This window comes from Leptonychotes weddellii, chromosome 4 (genome assembly GCF_054177405.1).
Source record: "Leptonychotes weddellii isolate Sample4059 chromosome 4, ASM5417740v2, whole genome shotgun sequence".
Taxonomy (NCBI): Eukaryota; Metazoa; Chordata; class Mammalia; order Carnivora; family Phocidae; genus Leptonychotes; species Leptonychotes weddellii.
The window spans coordinates 45,547,156-45,563,021 of NC_138372.1; the positions used below are offsets into that span (position 1 = coordinate 45,547,156).

General features: G+C 36.9%; 1 protein-coding gene across 16 annotated transcripts in view; it reads left to right on the forward strand.

The window, feature by feature from the left end:
- Positions 1-15,866, forward strand: part of NFIA (nuclear factor I A) — a 368,371-nt gene that overhangs the window by 143,415 nt on the left and 209,090 nt on the right. For 2 of the 16 annotated variants that reach the window (XM_081816993.1, XM_081816995.1), the window contains one exon: positions 1-9,486. This exon is cut by the window's left edge and continues 22,235 nt beyond it. The exons of the other annotated variants lie outside the window; for them this stretch is intronic. The gene's annotated coding sequence lies outside the window, so the exon portion shown is untranslated. Of the gene's footprint in view, positions 9,487-15,866 lie in introns of those variants that run through there. 16 annotated transcript variants of the gene reach the window in all.

The following is a 15,866-nucleotide window of genomic DNA, read 5'->3' on the forward strand; positions in this document are numbered from 1 at the left end:
TCAGCGTGGAGTTTGCTTGAGATTCTCTCTCTCTGTCTCTCTCCCTCTGCCCCCTCCCCCTAACATAAATAAGTAAATCTTTAAAAAATCAATAATAATTTTGGATAAAAAGGATCTGATAAAATTCAACAGTGATTCCAAACCTTTCAAAACTCTTTGCTAACCAGTAACAAAAAACAGTATCCTTAACATGATAAAATTATCTGTCATATCAGCAGAAGGAATCCTACTGAATTATGAAACATTGGAGGCATCCTCGCTAAAATCAGGAACAAAACAAAGATGACCATTATCAAGATTATCATTTAATGTTCTCCTAGAAGTTTTGGCAAATATAATAATATATGAATCAGAAATAAGAGGACTGTTAGGGAAGACAAACTTATGGCTATTTGCAAATGATAGAATGATCTACTTAGATAAATAAAGGGTTCAACCAAAAACATTATGGAATTAATCAGAAAATTTAGTAGAATATCTGGTTAAAACATAAATACCCCAAAGCAGTATATTTTCATTGTCTCCAATAAGAAGCTAGGGTTGAAAAAAGATCTTGTTCAGGAAAGGAATAAAAAGTACAAAATATCTAGGAATAACCTTCAAATAATTTGGCAGTGATTTGATGAAAAAGCCAGCTATGAAGTTAGTGTCTTGAATTATGAAGATTAAGGGAATGGGAAAGAATGGCACCTAATGGGGTTACCCCTTATGCATCTCTCCCATATTGCAACCTGGAAGTTATCTCTTACTCCTCCTTCATCATGCCGCATCTCTCATCAGCCACCAAGTTTGCCAAGTCAGCCCTCTTACTAGCATGCAAATCGGTTCCCGTCTTGCCCTGCGATTCCTTTAGTTTTATTCCTTATTATGTCTAACCTACACTATCTTTGTAGCCACCTCTCTTTGCTCCTATTCTTTCTTTATCATCCATCCCTTCCACCCATTCATGATGCTACTTCCAGAGTGATTTTTCCAAAAAAAAAAAAAAAGACCACTTCTTTACCGACATCCCTTCAATGGCTTCCATCACCTGCTGTGTAAATTTCGTGATTCTCAGCATTTCATACAAGGTGCTCTATGGTCTGGCCTCTCCTCACCCCTGTGGTGTCATGAGTGCCACCCCACCTTTCACACTTGGATACACTAGCCTTCAGCTCTCCCATCCACCTGTGTTGAAATGCTTGTGGTTTACCAAGGCTCTGTGCTCATCAGTGCCTCAGGGGGGCAATAGCAGTGTGGGGCCATTGCATATTCTAGTTCCTCTGCTGAGAATTCTCTCCATCCAGATGGCTCCACAGCCTGCAAAACTCCAGGTCCTCTTGCAACACTCAGTGTATGCATTGTTTCATTTGGAAAACCATTGCAGACACCTTCTTGCAAAGTTAGAGACGGACTTTCTCTGTTCCTTAGTATCTTTATATGCTTCTGTCATTGCACTTACCACACTATACAGTAGCCATGAGTAGCTAGTAACCCCCATTAGAGTGTGAAGCTCATTGCATATCTAACATCTGGCACAATGGCTGGAACATAATGGGCACTCCCATATTATTTGTTGAAATGAATATAAAAAGATCCCTTTCACAGACCTATAACTCTGAAACAAATAATACATTATATGTTAAAAAAAAAAAAAAGATAGTAGGAAGGGAAAAATGAAGGGGGGGGAATCAAAGGGGGAGATGAACCATGGAGAGACTATGGACTCTGAGAAACAAACTGAGGGTTCTAGAGGGGAGGGGAGTGGAGGGATGGGTTAGCCTGGTGATGGGTATTAAAGAGGGCATGTACTGCATGGAGCACTGGGTGTTATGCACAAACAATGAATCATGGAACACTATATCAAAAACTAATGATGTAATGTATTGTGATTAACATAACATAATAAAATAAAAATTTTTAAAAACCCCTTAACTTTGAAATTCATGAAGTTCTATGTCTCTGACATAATTTTATAGTTATATAATTGTTTTCTGGGACAGTTGCTTTAAAATTTCTTAGTTTTTTAACATCTTGGAACTAAACAATGACTGGACATAAAATATAACTACATACATTTTATGTCACAGCTAAAGTTTGACAGATATTTAATGTTTTTTTCGGGAATAAATAATAAAGTTTTATGAGTTAGTGTTTATATTGTCTGTGCTAATCATTTCTTTATTAGATGTGTAGATTAAGGTCATTAGCTCATTTGCTGATATTTATAAACATATAACAATGTTTTATTTAAGCAAATAAATGACACAAAATCATAGATATGTAAAATTTGGATCCATTTAAAATACTTACTCAGATTCTTTTATGCACTTTGGACTGAATTTGGTGCTATTACATTTCAGAATGGTATAAAACAGCTCCATCATTAAGAAGGTTGTATAGAAGATAAGACTTGCTTACATACCAGCTAAACCAAGACAAAAACCAAAAGGGTATTGCATCTTGAGAAGCCAAGAATCGTCAGCCCCATTTTATAGATAAGGAAACTGAGGTTCGAGGAAGTTTGGTGATTTTACTAGCATCACACCCAGCTGTTAATGATGGGCTTGAGACTGGGACCTAGGTTTTCAGTCTCCTGATGAAGGGCTCAAAACAGTTTAAAATGCTAAAAATTAACGTAATGAATTGGAAACATGTAAAGCAAGTCCACAAAGATCAAGGAACAGAATAGCGATTTATGATTTTCCTAATTGTTTTCCCCTATTTTACTTATGCATTTACAGAAGTAAATATTGAGTAGGTTATATCTGAATAATACAGCATGGCATTTGGGCGGCTCTTTATTTTGTAGGCATTCCAGGAACACTAATTAATCTCAGTTCAAAAATACTCCTCTGAATGATTGGGCTAGACCCATTTTACTAAGAGGGAAATTAAGCTATATATATTATATATGTACATATTTATGTAAAGCATATTAGAGCACTATTACATCAACATTTTATTACTGTGAGTTTGGATGACATGCTGTAAGTGGTAAAGCTACAAGTGAGTTATGCAGGTCATCTCAACTAAATGCCAATAAAATGTTTTTACTGTACCACATCATCCGGTATTCTGCCTATGCTACAAATTTAAAGGGGACCAATTTTAGAAATTTCCAGAACTGTAAAAGTTTTTATTGGCACTGTATTTCAAACTTGCTGGCCTGTAAATATTAGTTCCATTAATTGTGGCAAAAATTAACGGACAGATTTTTTAAAAACACTCACGATAGGGGTCTTTTTTTTTTTTTTAACGTGTTTCTTTCAGATTTAGTCCAGTTCTTCCGGTTTTAAATATAAATGCTTTCTTCTCTCTTCCCTTTTTATGTATATCCTTTCCTCTTTTCTAAAAGCACCTGAAGCCCCATCTCCAAAGAGCTTTCCTGAGCTAATGTCACCCCTAAGTTTGATTGTTTGATCTCATTTTTCTAAATGCTTGCTTTCACTTACTGTTCGTAAATTCATTTGGCAAAAATTTTTAATTGCTTTCTAACCACTTTTAGTTGTAGTTTATTGTTAAATTATTAATTTACAATTTATCATTATTACACTGTTGAATGCATACTATCTTCCCAAATAGATTCTCAGCTCTTATAGAGTGTATTCTATGCTTTCATGCTGTCCCTGGGCTCTAAGGCAGTATTTTGTTTGTTTGTTTTTACTGTCCTCCTTTGTTTCCTCCCTTACAGTTGAATGCCTACCATTTTCATGTTTAAGCTCTATGTTGGATACTGGAGATGAAAGGCTGCCTAGGAAAGAAGATATAGACATGATTCTCAAACTGTTGTGTGCATAACAATCCCTTGGAGAGAATTATTAAGCAGGCATATTTCCAAGATTCACACCCAGAGATTTTGGCCAGGGACACAAAGATCTATACTTCTCAACAACAGGTGCTTCAGATGCAAGCAGCCCACAGACTTGGAGAAACCCCAGTTTATAGGCAATGGGAGAAAGTTCCCTAAACAGATCCTCATAATACTATACTCTTAAAAAAAAGTCCTGTGATAGCAACATGCTCCAGCTCTTGAAGGAGCCCAGTGGAGGGACATCTGTGGGAACTGGAGAAGTCAGAGGAGTAATGTCATAGTTGGTGCTTAATACTTGCTCTATAAATAAATGAATGAACATTGGAATTTAGAATTAGACTGAAGTGGTTGAAATCATGGGGGCTTGACTTCTCAGAGCCCAAGGGAAGTGACCATAGGTTTGTGTATCCCCAACGCCATTTCCATTAAATTGGTTTCAGTAGTACTTGGCATAATTGATTATTTTCTTCTGAGAATCCATAGGTAGATGCACAGGGAGCTGTGAAGCCGTCTTTGAACTCTTAACTTTTTCTCATTTTAAGCAATGTGGACAGAAGGGAAAGAAGAGTCTGCCCTTGTTCCTAGTGCTTTGAAGGGCCAGTTTCACAGGGACCTGATATAAACAGGGTTTCTCAGTTTTGAACCCTAGTTCTGCAGTTTTGAATGCTTGATGCTGATCCATCCTTGCATTAATTCTGTGGGTACATGTGTGCCCTCTCTGTTCTCTGTTCTCTTCTATGAACTGGAATGTCTGTTCTCTTCTTCTGTCTCTACACACCTATCATGGTGCTTGGCCCTTTGTTATCCCTTCACAATACTGGCAGATCAACAAAACGCATCCCTCAGAGAGGCCTCTGGTACCTAGCTGCTGCACGAGCAATAGAGGCAGTATCTAACCACTTTAGGTAAAAAAAAAAAAAAAAAAAAAAAACCCAAAAATAAAGTTTGTGCTTTTCATGTTACCCAGAGAGCTGTCACTGTTCCCGCCTCTCTAGCTCTGCTGCTTTAATAGTCCAAGAGCTGATGAATTTCCAGTTACTCAAGAAGACTGACTATGTATTTTGACTGCCGGTACTTCCAGAATGAGATTTTTACTAAAAGACAAGAAGGAATACATTTGTGTTACAATATTTGTACTTTTTTTGTTTTTAAAGATGACCACAACGGGGTTGTTTCCTGGACATAGAGCCGTTAACAGTGACAGCCGTCCTGGGTTTCTGCAAACCTGTGAAGGCTATGACATCTGTCTCTGGTTTCCCTGGCTTCGTATTTGAGTCCCTCCCTCCCCCTGGTGGGTCCTCTCTTAAACAGAGTCAAGTCTTTATACCCTTTATAAGACTCCACTCACAAGAAAGAAGCTGTTCCCACTAACGGAAGTTACAACTCGTGCAAAGGATATGGTAGACAGGAGGACCAGTGTCTGTTGAGCAAATGAAGGAATAGAACAACTCCATGACAAGCAATTTAAAAAGGGTGAAAAAAAGCTGATTTATCAGCTTGTAATTTCATTTGTAAGAACGGAAGGGGACTGGGTCCCCCCACTCAATTGAAGATTGCTTTGCAGTTATGTAGACATTGTTTTGGGGGGGTTAGTGTCTGATGATGCAGATTATAGATCGGGGGAAGGACGTTCCCTTATTCATATGGTTGCTGAACTTCCCTTCCCTCCCTTTAGCTCCTGCCTTGGGACAGAACACTGGGGCTGCTCTTGTGTTCTAATGCTGATTCAGAAAACATTAAAAACATCCTGAAATGGCCAGTTCATCTGCATCCAATGCAGGGTATACTTACCATTTCAGAAAAGATCCATCTTTAAGAAGAAGGTGGGAAAAGGGGGAAGAGAAGTAATTTTCTTTAGGTCAATGTCAACATGAGAACAGCTATTCTGCTTAGAACTGACGGACACAGTCATCATTCGAGAGCATTCTTTGGTTAAATAGGTGTGAAGTGGAGGGAGTACTTTTGAGTGTACTGCCAAGTGGGGTCCCCAAACATATGGCACAAGATATCCTGGAACAAGGAGCTTAAAAGCTGCTGCTTTTAAGGCAGGTGTTGTATATGATGTTTATATTCTTTCTTTGATGTGAGTTGTCACAATGTACTTTATCACGTCCAAACCATGAGTCGTGATCCTCACCTACAAGAATGTTATCTAGACAAAGACATAGAAAAGCCTAAAGTTGTAGGGCTCACAAACACCTTCACGCCATCCCTTGGTCTACTAGTCAAACTTGGATACCTTTTAACTGTTCCTAGAAAGGAGTTTTCTTAGAAAGGACCTATTTCTTGTTTCTCATCATTCAATTTCTTTATTTTTGTAACTCCTTTCTTTTCCCTGTTGTTGATTAGTTGACAGTGACTCCCTGGATGCATTTACTCTGTTAATGTGTGAAGGGTACAGCCCAGGACTGTGCTTTTTAGTCTACGGGCAGTTAGTGTCCACCTCTCTCATTAGGTCCAGCTCAGTGAGCAATGTCAATCACTCCTGCTTTTCATCAGGGAGAAAACCTTAAAAAACTTAACCCTTAGAAAAAGAAAACAAAAAACACAACTCTTTGAAGCCATAGCCAGTGACTTTTTCAGGTTTGTATCCCAGTGCCCAAGATGTTTACTAATTGTCGCATCGATGAATTTAATAGGCATCTAAAAACTTTGTTTTCAACTCCAGTCTACTATAAGATCGCAGAGGGCAAGGAGCTTTGTCTGGTTCACTGCTATACCCATAGCACCTAGAATGCTGCATGGTGCATGGTGTGGTAGATGCGCCTCTCCTCACCATCCCCAGTGCTGAATGAATGAATGAATGAATGAGTTGAAAGCATTCCTTAACCCTCAAAACAGTCAATGATGTGGTCATCTCTAATCCATATTATTGAGAACCTCAGACTCACATAGCCATGTTTTAAGTAAAAGCTTTTACATAATTCTACAAAATACGTATACTTATTTTTATAATTTCTAAGTCATTTTATTAAACCAAAGCTAATAAGAGAAACTTATCTCTGTTGGGCTGTATTAGTGATAGCCTTAGTTATTTTGACAATCAACTAATAAATTCTTAAGTATCTATAGTGGGCAAAATATTAGAAATGGAGTTCAGAAAATTCACAAAAGTCTTATGGGCAGAATAGGTAAAAGCAACCAAATAAATAAGACTCATTGTTTGATTTTTTTTTTAAAGTAACAAAATCAATAAGAGGTAAGCCAGATCGTTTTTTTGTTAGTTATACAAGTTTATTTTTTTATTTCCTCTCACTATTTTCAAATATAAATTCAAAGGGTGGAATATTCTGTAAGTTTCCCACATTCTTATTTTCATTCCTGTGTGTGCCCCAGGATCTTGGCTTACCATTATCACTTTGCTGTGCCTCAGCTTTCCCAGGTGTAAGACTGGCCTGACAGTGCTCATCTCCTAGCCAGGGGGGTATGAGACTTAATTAGCAAACAGCTGGAAAACCCCTTGAGATAGCTCTGTGAGTCAGAATGGAAGTGCATTGTGATTAATCATTATTATTATTGTTATTATTTTTAAATGGCTCAGAGCCATCTCTAAATTTAATAGTAAAATGAATGCATCTAATAATTCTTTCCATGTACATGATCTGTGGTCATGCATTTCACAAATTAAATGGCAGAATACTTGTAGGATATGATTATAATGATCCAAGTAAATGATCCTCAACCAATTCAAAATTACGTGATTAAGACCCCAAGGAGCTAAAGCAAGCACTTCGCTTTCTTACCTTTCAGCTTCTCAAATAACCCATTTTGTGTAAATTTATGTGAAAGGGAAAAATTAGCTTTTTGAAATTATCAACTTGGAACTTTTCTGTGTAATTAGTTGGGAATTTCGGAGTGGGTGGGTCAAATAAATCTATCTGTCACACCTTGTCTATCATATACGTATAAGTTGTTTCAAATATGATTGGCTTCGCTTCCTATCAGTTGTTGAGTCGAATTTAATTTGTGAACTCTTGAAGTCAGAGATCTTCAAATACCACCTGAAAAAGATAATCATAGGTTTTATTTGTCTCCTTCTGTATCCTTCTGTCAAGAAACGCTTTTGGGTCTGAGTTAGGTTATGTTGCAGGTCAATGAAGAATTGGCTTCTACTGCAGATTGTACGCCTTTAGCTTGAATTATCGCAGGCAGACATCCTGGCTAGCTGCAATGCAAAACTCAGAGGGCTCATGGCCGGGAGGACCTACGGTTGGCAGCCCACTAAGTTGGAGAGGAGAAAAGAAAAGGGAAATTCTATCTTTTCTGGTGCGTTTCCCCTCCTGGTTTCCCCACTAAAAATCAATAGCATGGTCGATAGTTGGTTTTGAGTTGTTCGCTACATGATGGAGTTTTTCTGATGTAAACCTTTGGTGTCTGGGCTTCAGACATTATAATGTATCAGGGAAGGTTTGTTAGCTGCCACAGCCCTCCTGGGTTACATTTTATTCCCTGTGACAGCTTTGGTAATATGAAGGGGGAAGTACAGATCAATTTTTACACCATATAGTTGTTGGGGGAAATTTTTTTCTTCCATGAATTGATTATTCTTTTACAAATTCACCATATTTATGTATTTTTCTTCTAAACAGCAGAAGCTACTAAAATGAGGTCTTTTTGTTAAAGAATATTTTAAAATACAAAGCAATTCAAGCCTTTCTTGAAATTGTTAAGGCCCAGTTGTGTCCTGTTTAGAATTTCTTAGATTCTCTTCACATGACTTGGAATGATACTTTTAATTTTAAATGTGTACGTTTGGGAAAACCTGGTGTCCTTTTCTTAGCAATACTCTGGAATGGTGATATTAGGAAGAAAATGTCACAGTGTCAACTATAGTGCTTGTGTGGTTCTAATGCAGATTTTGGGTTCTTTGAAACAATATGGTAGCCTTTATGGATATTGAATAATTATGGATGATGAAGAATCATAAATTATGTCTACCACAAAGTTTCAATTTTCACTGGAGTCCTTTCTGTTAAACGTCTTGCTCTCTGGGTTAGCAAATCATTAAATTTTCTCTTCTGAAAATAATAGTTTAAGTTGCTTACCTATCTTCTCTCTCATTCGAATATTTCTTCTCCTTCAACACCGTAACTCTTATCAGAATTGTTCTTGAAAAGCTTTAAGGTAACCTCTAGTCTATTCAGTGAGTACAAGATAATAAAGTTGCATTTGTAAAATGTCTTCAAGTTTTGAAAGATCAATTCCTAAATGGAATGAAAATGTTTCTGTAAAATTGTGTTGAAACAGCATTATAGAAGTGCAAATGCTAGGTCTTTAAAATATGAAATTCATTTATTTGAAATACTGTCAAATATTTGAACAATAATATTTAAGCAAGAACACTAGAATCAGGCCTCTTACTCTCAGACAGTGTTAGATATCCATCATGCTGTATTAATTGAAAGGATTTGGTATAATCTCATAAAGAAACAGGCAAATTCTGGGCTTTCCTCTCTAGTAAAAATAGATCATTCATGTCTTCCATTACTGTGCTATAATTATGGTAAGTGAAGCAGAACGGAATCAATAGAGCAATTTATCAATGCATTCTAAAGTATGCTATCACCGTTTACGTCATCTACTGCAGATACTGTCATTCAATAAAGAGACATCTAATAGTATCAGGACTTAAGACTGATCCATTTCAGCATAATGTTTTCCCATGTAATGCTCTAGTTTTGATCATGGATTAATGAATTGTTTCATTTGTATGGTATTATGTGAAGTAAAATATTTCCTGAATTAAATTTCACTAGAAATTTAGAAATTCAGTCTTCAAGTTCAAAAAGCACTGCAACATTATAAACATTGGAAATAGTGCATGGATTTAGCCTTTTAGGTGCTACTATGAATTATATCATAGTTAGAAATAGAATACAAGCTGGGTGTCCTTCTTACCCCAAGATGCATTAAAATTTAAATGACAAATATTTGGCTAGGGATATTATTTAATGACTTCAGATTTTTGTCTTTTGTCATCACAATATTCAAAATTATTTAGGCTTTATCTTCATAAATTTATGATTTAACTATAATAGTGGATTCATAGAAAGGTTAGTTTTTTTTCCCATAGATTTTTTTTCATAAAACCGTAAGCGATATGGCCTTTTTACCATAAACCATTCCCCCATATTAATATGATATTAAATCATCATGATGCTGAAGGGGAGATACTAAATTGTATATTAAAATGCTATGTATTTCAGTATGGAAAAGATATTTCAGATTATTAGATTATCATTTTCCTTTTCCATCCGGTGGTGAAATTATCATCCAATATCATTTTAGTTAATTCAGCCTTCTATAAAACTGTATAATCTGGTGATGATGCCAGAGTTATACCAATGCAAAATTATCATCCAATATCATTTTAGTTAATTCAGCCTTCTATAAAACTATATAATCTGGTGATGATGCCAGAGTTATACCAATGCAAAATTATCATTTGTATTTCAAATTTGTAGCCATCAAAAAATGTTTTCAGGGACAGAACTTATTTTTCATCAAGTTACAACCATTGAAACTGAGGTGAAGTTGAATATAACAGCATTATCAGAAAACATGTGTAATTCCTGATTTTTGAAAAGTGTCGTCATGTACAAGTTTCTCCTTTTTGTTTTCTTTTACGCAAGTTCTTAAGGTTGCTTTTTTTTTTTTTTTTTAAGGTAATTTCCTTACCAAAGGAAGAGTTCTGCACTGCATGACCCCTTAAGATAGTTTCCATGAACTCATAAAACATTAAGCGGGACATAGTCTGAAGTTGTGGGATCATTTTCTAGAATTATACTCCATGGAGCGGGATGACAGCACTTCTCCCTTCTATTTTATATCTTGAATTTGAATGGACTTGTGGATGTTGGGATGTCGGTTGTGACTATGTGTTCGGCCACCTCTTTCATTCTTGATACTTTCCACTTTCCTACTCACTGGTGCCCATCCAGTATTGATTTTTAAGAACCTGTCTGCTAAAGGGTTAAAGAGTCAGCTTTTAAGCTGCGTTAGCGCGAGGTATTGAAGAAAATTTGAATGTCATTTACCTCGGTGAAGATGTCATAAATTATTTTGTTGGCAAGGTTTACTGAGGGTTATTCTACCTGATACCCCATTGTATTGTTTAACGTGGACTATTTTTAACTAGCGTTCTATTTAAACAGTGTCAGCGAATTCTGAGAGCTTGCCAAGCAAATTCTCAAAATGGTTGCCAAGCTGTAAGATGGCTGCCAAGGTCTGAGCACACTGAACAGGTTCAAAATGGTGACCAACTTCTTAGGGTTTGTTGCTCACATTCCCCTACTGCCACCCTTCTCCCCCCGCCCCCAAATACCACCCAAAAAGGATGGAGGGGGAAAAAAAGAAACCCGAAGATGCAAGACTTGGCACCAACTCCTTGGCACGAGTGGTTATGGTGTCATCCAGAGATTCAAGTAGTCACCGTGTACTACTTGTTTCACATGCTTGGCAGAAGACTATTCAGGGGAATACGTGAGGTGAAAACACTACCGTCAAATAGCATGGCCGTTTTCTCTACCTGATCTAATATGCACCAAATACTTAACTTAGAAAGGGGTCTGGGGGAAGCCTAGACAAGGCAGTACTTTCCAAGAGCTTTGTAAATGAGATCGAGGAGAGCGTTAACCAAGACTTCAGGCTGTGCCTTTTTGTACTGCTTGCCTAAAGTGGCACAAACTTTATATACAACAGGTTTAAGATTTATTTTAGTTTTGCATTTGTTTACTTAAGTTTATAGCAATTGCTTTCTGGCAGTTGTGCTACTTAGCAGATTGAAATAAAATCATAAGGGTGAATTAAAACATACTGCTGTTAGTGCTGATTAGAATTTTAGCTTAGTGTAAATACCGGATGCAGGGTCCAACTTTTCAGACACTTGGCATGAGCTCAATAGGGATCTCCACGCTACACAGGAGACAGTGTGTGTGTACTTGGATGCTTTTAAAATTCTTGGATAGGTGGAGCATACTACTTCTGCTGGCATGTTAGTTCATTGTGCTGGCTGGCTGCATAATGTGCTTGGGTTCCAAGGTAGATAGAGAAGCTGGGGGAAATGATAATAAAGGAAAATAGTTTGCACTTAAAAAACAAAGCCTGGAGAAAGGGATTTTAATTAAACCCCATGCAGTTTTTCCTGTGTTTTGGTTATTAGGTACAAACAACTAATGCCAAACTTAGTTGAAGAACTGTAGAGTTTGTGGTAATTTGAAGAATGCTCCAAAAGGGAATGTATTTCTGCAACTTGTTAAAGTTTTTCTCCGTGTGACGCTTTAAAAAATATACTGGTGAGTTAACTTCTCCAGGCAGGTGGTTGACTCAGTGAATGGCCGGCATTAAGTCTTCTGTTTTGTATCAGCTGTGGACTAGGTTTTCCATTCTGCTGAAACCCGAATTCCTAATGAGGGTTTTTTAATTGGAAGAGTATTTTATTTAATTCTTAAGTAGCAAAAAGCTGGTTGTCAGGAAGGGGGTGGTTTTGTGTCCGTTAGTAGAATCAGCTAGCGATACTATTATAGTAAACAGTGTCTATAGTTGGAGCTTCTGGAAATCTGCAGTTTTAGGAGGGGTTCAGTCATGGAGCCCTCAGGAGATGAGATGTATACGTGGCATACTCCATTGTAAGAGGCAGCCAAGAAAGGTCACTTTTCAATCCCTTTTTTACCGATTTTTCCCTTGCCATTTAGTCAACAGTGTTTGCAGCTAAGACTCTCGTAAGTTCATTTCTAGTCCTTTCCCTGGTGGTAGACAATTATCAGCCAAGACCTGCTCATTCAATAGGTGAAAACAAATGTTACTGACAGTGCTGAAATCTGAACTCTGCATCCTTCAGTGTAAAAGATCAATGCCATTAAGATGCTTTCACTCTGGAAATTTCAACATAGAGCTCCATAGGCATTTAGAGGTTAGCTGGGCAAGTGTGTGAGATGAAAGTTGCGTAGCAGATCCTTCGGTACATATTTACAGAGTACATTGGTGATGTTGTGTGATATTACAAATGTTAAGGTAGTTTGATTAAGAGTCTTTCTTGTTGATTCTTATATATCTTACTATGAACTGGTGACAGGGAACTCGAGTATTTCTTTTTAAATTAAAAATCAGGAGACCAGGCCTCTTTACAGTAAATCAAAGTACCTTTTTAATCTTCAAGTTAGGAACGTATAAATAGTACTAATTATTACCTGTCCTTTTTTTCCTATTCTATTACATGTTATTCATTGGCAGCTTATTTAGGTGAGTAATATTATCGCAGCAAAGGTAAAAATTAAATCATTTAAATTTTTTTTTACCTTGTTCATGGCGGATTATATCTATGAATATGTAAGGAAGTGGAATTGTTTCAAATTGCCGGAAACATGAGATAATTCTAAAATTTATAGTATAAAATGCCAATCAGGCAATGTCTAGGGAGATAGAGTAAGGGATATTTTTGGAAATTCTCAAAGAATTCGTCAGCATTCTTGCTTACATGCAGAGCCCAGTACTTTTTCAGTATTTTAAACTTTTATTTATTTTGCCATTGTGAGATGTAGTCCCCATTTTATTTTATTTTTTTAAAAGATTTTATTTATTTATTTGACAGAGAGAGACACAGCGAGAGAGGGAACACAAGCAGGGGGAGTGGGAGAGGGGGAAGCAGGCTTCCCGCTGAGCAGGGAGCCCGATGCAGGGCTCGATCCCAGGACCCCGGGACCATGACCTGAGCCGAAGGCAGACGCTTAACGACTGAGCCACCCAGGCGGCCCCGTAGTCCCTATTTTAAATTGAATTGTAAAATCTTTTCTTCAGGAAATTTATCTATTTGTCCTTCCAAAGTGAGTATTTTCATTCAAAAGAGCTGTTTGTGTTTTATAATTTTTGCGGCGATGTGTTTGGCCTTGTACCCTCTTGTGCGTAGTATGTGTGTATAATTAGGACGTGGGGTGGGTGTGTGTGCTCGTGTCTACCCGAGTACGTATAGAGATAGAAATTTTACTTTCTATATAGTAGCTTTCTGCATAGGGCAACCCAAACAGCTGTTATTCCTTTTTATAGCTTCTTTAATCTCTGTGCCAACAAGTCAGTTTACAAAATCTGTTTTGTTGATCGCCGCTGTGATAATAATTGTGGTGTTTTGTGGCTTGGCAAAACGCTGGGGTCTCCTCTGAGGACTCTTGCCAAAGGCTTTGAAGGGGTTGAGGTGAACTCACTGCCAAAATGAGTCACCACTCTCTATTTTATTTAGTGTCCTTCTGCCAAGGCCTTAGACACTTTCTGTTTTCATTCTTTTGTAGGCTTTCCTCCCCACATTGTGGTTTTCTTCACAGCCAGAGGCCTGGGTCTGCCAGGATAGGTGAGAGAAGCTGGCTACCCTTCGCTACACGCCAGTGTGCAGTGGGGCTGAAGGGCTAGGGGGTTGGTGGTGGTGCACCTTGAGTCGCTGTGAGTTTAATTATACAGTTATGAATTATAAATAAAATGACGGGCTTGGATAATCTAGCATACCGTAGTCACCTGGGTTTGGATCAGAAATTCTCAGAAGAGTAGTTATTACTTACTTTTAAGTAGCATTCAGATAATGTGACAGTGTTTTAGTGCTTTTCATAATTGATTGTTTAAAAACCTTAGATAATTCATGAGTTCTGGCTGGAGGCCCAAATCTGGAATTTTTCCTCAAACAAAAGAGTACCAGTCCCCTCCTTTAAAATGCCCTAGTATTTTTGCCTCACATAAACTGTTTTCTACATACACCTAATGGTTTTCAAGGAAAAGTCCTGAAAGATTTTATTTCTACCTATCTCGATGTAAATTGTCACCAATAAGTGGACTCAGAGATACGAATTTTGCTAATCTATTATTTGAGATAGAATAGAAATTTGAATACTTTTTCATCATTAAATACTTTCAATAGATTGAAATAAGTTGGATTAAAAGTCCTCTTGTGCTAGGTTCTTCCAACTCAATATACATATATATATATGTGTGTATATGTATATATATGTATATTGTATATATATGTATATTGAGTTGGAAGATATATATATATATATATATATGAAAATGCCTGTGATAATTGGGATCTTCAGAATGTGAGCAAAATGGCATTTCATACGTTCCTGTGAGGAGGACTTAAACCTTTGATGATTTCAGCTTCGTAAATTCAGATGGCTTTTTCTTGACTAAAGTTATGACACCATCCTAAAATCTAATAAACTGTATGTGAAGAATTAAATTGAGGGAGGTAACTTTTGTTTTCTTAAGTACCCATTCATTGTGTTTGATGTTTAACCGTGGTATACACAGTACAACTTCATTATAACATCCCCTGAAAACATTTCCATAAATATAAAGTATATTTTTCAAAGTTCAAAGTCCTAACTGTGGGGCACCAAAATATTTTCCATATATTATGGTCCAAGCTTTTGTTCCTCACGGAGGAAAAATGCTATAAACTGACTTAACTTAACACTTTGTTTACAAAATAAATGCTATAAATAATTGATTATTATTCCTTATAAATATTTCAGTTAGAGAATGTATAATTACATAGGTGAAGAGTCTGAGATAATATTAGGGGTAAAGTTGATCTAATCACATCCTACAAAGGTCAGTGGTTAGCATTCAGACGAATTAATATATGTGGAAACCTTTGTAAACTGTAAAATATTGTATACATTTTAACACATTACATTTTTATTTCTGTTTTCTCCTTAAACTTCAAATTATCAGACGCTTCTCTCCAGGTATCTGCCTTACAGTTTTTACTTTAAAAGAGCAAAAATAAGAAAACAGAAACAGATACTAAAATGTTCAGTCACTTTGTGACGTAAACTCATTTGGAATTTAAATACTTAGAGTTCACGGCAAGACTCCAAGATAGAAATTCTTTTGGATGATCTATAAACCACTCAATCCCTGGTTAATGCGCAAACCATGTGAGAAGTTCCAGGTGAAGTTGACTTTGAGCCTTGTCTGAACCCCATAAACAGAATGAAGTCCTGTAAACCTTGTGTGAACCCCAAAGAATGAAAATCACTAAACCTGGTGCATCCAATTAAAACCCACTGTTTTCTAGTGGCTGCTTTAT